This window comes from Buceros rhinoceros, unplaced genomic scaffold, assembly GCF_000710305.1.
Source record: "Buceros rhinoceros silvestris isolate BGI_N320 unplaced genomic scaffold, ASM71030v1 scaffold7337, whole genome shotgun sequence".
In the NCBI taxonomy this organism is placed as follows: Eukaryota; Metazoa; Chordata; class Aves; order Bucerotiformes; family Bucerotidae; genus Buceros; species Buceros rhinoceros.
The window spans coordinates 102,060-109,683 of NW_010422701.1; the positions used below are offsets into that span (position 1 = coordinate 102,060).

At 48.3% G+C, this 7,624-nt stretch overlaps 1 protein-coding gene across 1 annotated transcript in view; it reads right to left on the reverse strand.

Moving 5' to 3' along the window:
- RPTOR (regulatory associated protein of MTOR, complex 1) overlaps positions 1–7,624 on the reverse strand; it is a gene marked incomplete at its 3' end in the record, with an annotated part of 119,383 nt that overhangs the window by 98,951 nt on the left and 12,808 nt on the right. The gene's annotated exons all lie outside the window — the stretch shown is intronic.

Here is a 7,624-nt window from a genome sequence, read left to right on the forward strand (position 1 = left end):
GAAAGAGTAGGTAGGAGCAAGGTCTGGTTCTAGGAAGAAGCAGAGTCTGGTTCTAGGTAAAAGCAGAGTCCGGTTCTAGATGGCCTCCTGCCCTCAGCAGCTCCCCTGCCAAGCCCACCTCATTGAATCCCCATCAGGGAGACTCTACCAGGTCTCTCGGCATTGTGACGGGGAGCTGTTTCAAACGTGCAGAAATAGAGGTGAGGTGTTCCGGAGCCTCTGTCCCGCAGCGATGCTGCTTCCCCAAGAGAGCACAGCCGGGGCAGGCACCACGGCCCAGGGGCTGCTCGAGCAGATCATCCACCCTGAAGGGTGCCGCCTTCTGGAGAGCAACGCTGACCTAAACAGTCACCTCAGTGCACCACTTCCCTAACAAAATGAGAAGAAATGGTTTGCTTACAAGGTAAATGTCTCTTTCCTTGTGCTTCAGACTTATCTCTCCAGACTTCAGCAACAGCTTCCCCTTTGCCCCATCTCCTTCAATCAAGGTCGCTCCTCCTGCAGTGTTCGAGGCTTTCTGCGAGATGGCAAGACCCAGAGGATTTCCCCACTAAACTGATTTTGCAAGTTCGTTGACTCAGTTCCAGAATGCCAGATCACTGCTGATCTGCCACGCATGAACAGTTCAGTTCACAAACAGCTTAATGCCCCTTCCTTGTCTTTCCAGCTTCTGAACACACTGCTTCACCTCAGTTCACTCTTTTTCTCCTTTTTGTGCCTCGGTTTTCCAGGAGACTCTCAGAGAAATCAGCAGTTAGTACATTACTGCTGCAATTTCACCGGTGCCACTTGATTTTGAGTAGTGTGTTACAGATTCATCAGGTATTTTCCACTCGCTACGCAAAGAATTCAGGCATGCATTCTGCCTAGCCTGAGCCCCAGGATCGCAGTCGCCCCTTTCCTCTCGTACAGCTCACTCCCAGGTCCTTTGGCGCTCACTCTCTAGGAGGTACTTTACATACAAGCGGTGCAGCTGCTCCCACGTGACGGTCATATCAGCAGTGCCTCCAGATGCAGCCTGAATTGTTGCGGTGTAAAACGGCAGGGAACCCACAGAGGGGTTTAAGGTGCTAAAAGCTCCACGGTGGTTCCTCACCATGCTTCGCGCCCGGCTGCAGAAGAGGAGAGGTGGCCCAGGTCAGGCTGTGCAGCACAAAGGAGCGCAGCTCCAAGACAACGCGTCTTCATCGATGGTTCAGACCGAGAGCTGGGCTTGTGCTCTCCCCCGCCAAGCTGTGCTGCAGCTGAGCGGACCCTGGGTCACAGACCACTCTCGCACAACTACCACAAGGAAAACAAGTCAGATCCTCCTCCATTTGCCCTCGTTTTCTCTGCATTCCCAAGTGGCTTTCGTCATTCCCCCCACCTACAATTTGTGCTGCTCTGGCCAAACTGCCCGTTCTTCTAGAGGTGTATTTTGTGAGAACAGCACGGGGCCAACAGCCCCACCCAGAACAGAACTGCGACGGCTCTGCACACAGGACGAGATGTGAAGAACTGGTTCTGGCAATCACACCACTTGACCCCTCTGCTATGACTGAGGGGTTTTTTCTGGAAAAAAGTGCTGAAGGCAGTGGATCTTTAACAAGACAGCAAAGGATTGATACAGCAGAATTTTGCTGTGCCCGAGATAGCTGCCAAATTTAAGAGGCTGTTGGGAAATAAAAAACAACAAACACAGTCCTCTTAGGAAAACCTGCTTTTGTTAAACAAGGCCATGATGTCCTTTTTTTTTTTTTCTCTTCATTTTTCGTTACATGTTCCTCCATCAGCAGAGCAGGGAGACCAAGTACAAGTTTTTCCACTTTACATTGTCCCCTTTGGAATTCTGCAGTATTTCTTTTGCAGGAGCAATTAGTATTTGCTGTTGTTTTAAAAGAAAAACCCTACAGAAATAAAGGAAAAGTATGACTCACAGAGAGACCAATAATTAGGTCATGTGTTCAATTAGTTTTCATGCTTAACTAGTTACTCTTCAGGAAATGCTCAACCTTTGATGTACAGCAGGCGACTTCCCAATTAATTAGGCAGAAGGAAGCAATGCAAGGAATGAAACCTCAGAAACTGTATCAAAGCCCAGAGAAATCTAATGAGGGAAACAACAGCATCAACAACAGAAACCACGCACAAAAAGGTAGAGGCTTTAAATTATCTGTTTCAAGTATCTCGGCTGTGCTTCCTTTGAAATTAAGCGAAAGCTGGTGGAAGCAGTCTGGGAGAGAGAAAGCAGCAGCCTCGTTTGATCAGAAAAGTATCACTGTTCCTTGAAGGCTTGCCACAAAAAACAGAATCCATCCGTATTGTGCGAGATGTCTCTTCAGAGACCACCCCTCACAGGTGGATCCAAGCTGACAGAAGCATCACAATGTATCATACTGGATTAGACAAAAACCAGGAAAGCCCTTTATTTACAAACCTGCAGAGCTGAGCACAAGGGGACACACACACACACTGCTGGGAGCCTCGACCTGGCACCACCAACTGGGAGAAAGGATTATCTATAGCCACGGGTCCACTAAGGTCCCAGTTAATGTCACACACAAAAGGCACGGCCATGCCCATCTGGGAGGAGTGCCGAGCGCCCCGGTTCCCTCAGGCCTGCTTCAACCCAAGATGCTGCAGTCGCTCCTCCTTGATTGTGTCACCTCTTGGAGCCAAGTGGAAAAATGGGGACGACCACATAAATTAAATGGGCTGGAAAGGCCTAAAACACGCCTGGAACTGCCAGGCTGATGAGTTCAGATGTGTTAGTGCCCGTCTCTTAATAACTGACACTAATGTAAGAAATGGAGCATCACACAGAGAACTGCATCAGGAACAGAAGGGAAATTGCCGTGTGCCAGCATCCATAGCGTCGTTAACACCCCCGCAGGGACTGGGCATGCTGCAGATGCAGGTTTTCTCAAACACCACGACCAAGCCATCCCTCCCAAAAGGCTTTCCAGAAGTTTATTTCACCTTGCCTTCTAGATTTCTCCAGTCCTTCCCCTATGCAGGATTTCCGCCCCGTGCCTCCGTAGCTCACAGCTCTTCACTCCAGGGACGTCCCGTCAGAGGGAGCCGCAATGAAATGCTCGCAACTAATTCCACTGGACAACCTGAACAGCAAAGACGGTCAGAGCAAAAAAGAAGGAAGCAAAGAGAAGAAAAAGAGAGACAACGACATATCACTGGAATTAGAAAAATCAGTCCTGTAACGGACTTTGGTTTGTGCAGGCAAGCAGGTGTAAGGGGAACACAGTTCTTTGGGATGGCACATTTAAGGCTCTTTGGGAAGGCTGGTGCTGGTTTCTGGTCAGCTGAGAGTTAAAGAAAGAGACTGGTCAAAAGCCAACAAAGAGAAAAAAATCCATAATTTCATGCAGGTTTAATAAGCATATGGCCCCAACTCCTGCATGCCAGAACCTGAGCAATGTAAACCGCGCATCCTCCAACGGACAACCCTGCCTTTGGCCACACAGCCCCACTCTCACAGGCACACGCACGGGAACGGAACTGAAGGACATGGCACGGTCCAGGGCAGGCCAGCAGCCAAGTTATGAGAAAGGGAGGGGAGAAAAAGGCTGGCACCCTCCAAAGAGCGAAGCCAGCAAGCAAAGGCCGACCTCAGCTCGAAGCATTCTGACCAACACTGCACCCAGCGACCATTTCACAGGGGTAACTGGGGCTTGTGTACACCGGTACTGCAGCCAGGGCAGAGAACACCAGCCAAGAGGATGCAGGAAAAGCCGCTCAAACCTGTTCGTGAGGACAGGAGACAGCGTGCTGTGCAGAGTAACACCCTCCTCCTCGCCAAATGGATGTAAACTGGGACTTAAGTAGCAGTAACTTCTGCTCATAAAAATCCCCACAAGCTACTGCATCTCCATAAACCACCTCGCTGCAGCAGCCCTCGGAATTCGCAGTCTATTATTCCTGTTTCCAAACGAAGTCTGTTCACCTCTAAGCTCAGGAAAGCTCCTGCCATTCGAACAGCGGTACAGGCAAAGCTGCCAAGAAACCAGCATCCGAACTACAGGGCAAATAGCCACTCCTCACTGCTGGCAGAAGCGAAGGAGTGCTCTGGCTGGTCACTTGCCACAACACTGCAGTTCTGCACAGGGTAATAACTGCAGTCCAGGAGCAGAGAAACGCTGTTTCGGTGTGATCCATTTCTTACCTAAATATTGTGAGCACAGGCATGGGAAGAATCTCCAAGAGAGATGTAAAGTATCTCATTCTGGGCAGTTAAGTGCTACGGGGTGCTGCCTCAGCTACAGGCTCTCTCCCCTTCTCCAGGGCGTTCTCCTGACACCGCCTGCCACACTCTTTAACCCAGCCCTGGAAACAGGGAGTGCCAGTTCCGCTCCACCCCAGATCCCCAGGGCCAGCAGCAGCCCCTCCAGTCAGGCCGGGCATTATAGGGTCCTGTGCTCTTAGCTCTCACTCCCTTTTCCTCCTTTCCTGCTCAGCAGCCCCCTTGATCCCCTGGAAACGAGCCTGCCTTCCGATGACCCACAGGGTTAACCCAAAGCCCACGCCCCAAGGTAGTGCCAGAGAAGAGCTGCCTGGCTTCGCTTTGCACTTTTTCACTGGTGCCTACATTACCTTTGCACCAAATCATGAGAACTCTTACTTGTGCAGAAAGTGCTTCATAAAGACAGATCAAGCTTATAGCTTTGTCATCAGCTACTTTCTTCCCCCAGCAAAATTTTCAGTTGAGAATTGCAATGAAATGACTGAATATTGTTTAACTGCAGCGTTTTGCAGATGAAACAACAGCTGAAGTGTTTTTCACTCCCGCAGCACACAAATTTATGTAGCTACACAACACTAAAGCCAAGTCTTAAATTTAATCAGAAGAAATACTTCAAGCAATGGCAAGCTGATAAATTATTTAGAAAGAGGCTCAATAAGACCTGGAAGGAAACATGCATTGGCTGTGCAGCTGGGAGCTCCTAGAAACAGGGAACTTTCACCCTCAGCCCCTCTAAGGCTTTTTCACCTCAGCTGTTTGTATTTAACAGGAAGAGGCGTGTATTTGAACAACAGCCTACGCGTACAAGCAGCCGAGGACCACACTGGTAGTGATGTCACGGGAGTTTTCCCAGTGTTCCGTACTGCCTCATCCATTTGCCAGCCGTGAGCACCGCCTGTGCATTCACAGGGAGGTTCTGAGGCATCTCCTACGGCAAGGACCACACTGGCGGCCCAGTAATATGGGCTGTTTCAGCAGATTTGAACAATTTGGTCTTTTTTCCAGCCTGCCTCATTTCCCCCGACCTGTCTCCCTTCCATCAATCCCTCAACCATTCCAAACCCCTGAGAAACAGACAAAACGAGATGGATTAGTATTTGTATGGAAGGTCTAGGAAATTCAATAATGTTCCTATTGTTTTATTGCAGATGGCACATCAACTTCTCTTTATTACTGCAGAGAACTCAAGAGCCCTGTAGAGTGCAATAAAGCGGTACGTGTTCCGCTTCGCAATGTTTCAAAGGGCCGTGATTTACCACCAGGAACCCGGCACCTCGCGCACAAACACCGCAGCTCGGTAATTGCCTCATGTTTTGTGCAAACTCCACAAGGCAGCGTGAGGTCAGCCCACACGAGGTACCTGCTGCTTCTAGACGCCTGCCCCTCACTCCTCAGTAACATGAAGCCTGTCATTAAAGAACAGAGAAAAAGGCTTGTTTTCACCTTTTCATCAAGATGTTTAACTCTCCTATTTGATTTCAGACACCGTTTGAATTTTCGGCCAAATTCTTGTGCTGCCGGAGAGAGATTAAAAAAAATTGTCAATGTACCAAGAGGAAAACGCCAAATTAAATTCTCTTGTCTTAAATATATCCCATACACGCTTCAAGACAAGTCCTTATATAAATACACTCATGAAACACTTCAGAGAACAGCACACCCACAGCCACCCTCCCCAGATTTACCCGTGTAAACATCTCACCACTCTACTCCAGGTAAAACCTTCAGCTTTTGCTGATGATAAACTCAATTCTAGTCAGCCAAGCCAGAATAAGGGAGCAGGGAGGTCTCACACAAAGGCAAGAGGTAAAGAAGCTGTACGAACGGTATTTGCATTCAAAGTGCTCTGAATGTATTACTTCCATTGTTTCCATTATTTCCAGTTTGAATTAGAGAGCAGCGGAGGGACTGGGACTGCACACAACAACCTACCTCACCAGCAGCCTTTAACACCACACACACCAACAACACTTTTTTCAGTGAAAAATATTCTCTGGCAAAATAGAAGTTTATATTTACCACTGCAAAGATAACGTCAAAGTGACTTGTCCCTTGTCTGAAGGTATCAGTCCTTCAGGGAGGAAGGGAGGATATGGGGGCACAAACGAACAAACCCCCCAAGTCCTCAGTCTCCCTGGAGGAATAGGGATGTTCAGAGCTTTGAGGTTCCAGACGCGAACCAAAGAGCAGCAGTGGCCTCCTACTTTTACTGATTTTTTAAGTTACAAAGAAAAGATGAAATGAATGTAACCTGCCACGGTTTAAATAGGACTGAGTGAAAATACTGACGGGCACTGCCAGCTTCTCAACCAGCTGTCCTGCAGAGGAGACAGGACAATGACAAGAACTTCTCCAACTGCAGACCATACCCTTCAGCCACACAGCAACAGGCACCATGGAGACTCTCGGCAGAGTATTTATACACAATATAAAGAGTGAGCAAAGACAGGAGCAGAAAATGGTGCTGGCAAAGACGTACATCATTATCATTTCTGAAGAGAATCTAAAAGGAAGAGAAGAAATGGCGTCTCCCTAAGAAGTTAATGTGCACACCGCAGCACAAGGGAAAACATAAATTACAGCAAATCTACGGGTCGGTTCATTCAGCAAAGTTACTGTTCCTGTTTGGGTTACATGTTACACTCTTCTAACGATAAATTCATGCTTTAGCAGTCAATAGCCTGGATTCTTTGAGGAGCAATATTTTGACCCAAACTGCCTAGAGCACACAGATATGGACAAGAACGTACTGGGGAGTGTTAACAGTGAGGATGATTCTAGCTGGTTTATGTATTTATTGCTGCAGACTTAAGCTATTTGAAGTTTATTTACTGAGACAGATGAAGCTATGGACATTGAAACACCCAGAAGCAAAACACTTCCCCAGTGTGACAGAGCGAGATGTTACAGAATGGGAAACAAGCTGCCAGGCGCTGGGGCATTTCCTCAGCTCGGCTCTGTGCCACAGCTCTCCAGAACACGCCTCTGCAAAGCCGCACACGCGCCTCACACTGAAATTAGAGCCAGCAGTTACCAAAGCTCTGGAATTATGTTTTACAACAAAACCAAAAGGCTTCCTCAGCTACAGCGTGCAACCTTCGTTTGCTCCACGGATGAAAACAGCATTGACAGGCGCCGAGATGTGGTCTGAAACCAGCTGAGGCCAAACACATTTTTACAGCAGAAGAAACTATAAGCACAGAATAAAAACTTCAGAACATCTCAAAGATACGCCAAAGGCACAGGAACCTACAATTAAAAAAATTCACCGCAGGACTCTGCACTTTAAAGCACCCCTGAGCAGTGATCCTCTGAAGCACTGGCCAAGAGGTGATGGCCAGTCAGCACCGGGTGAGCCGTCGAGTCTGACAGCTTCAAGAATTTATT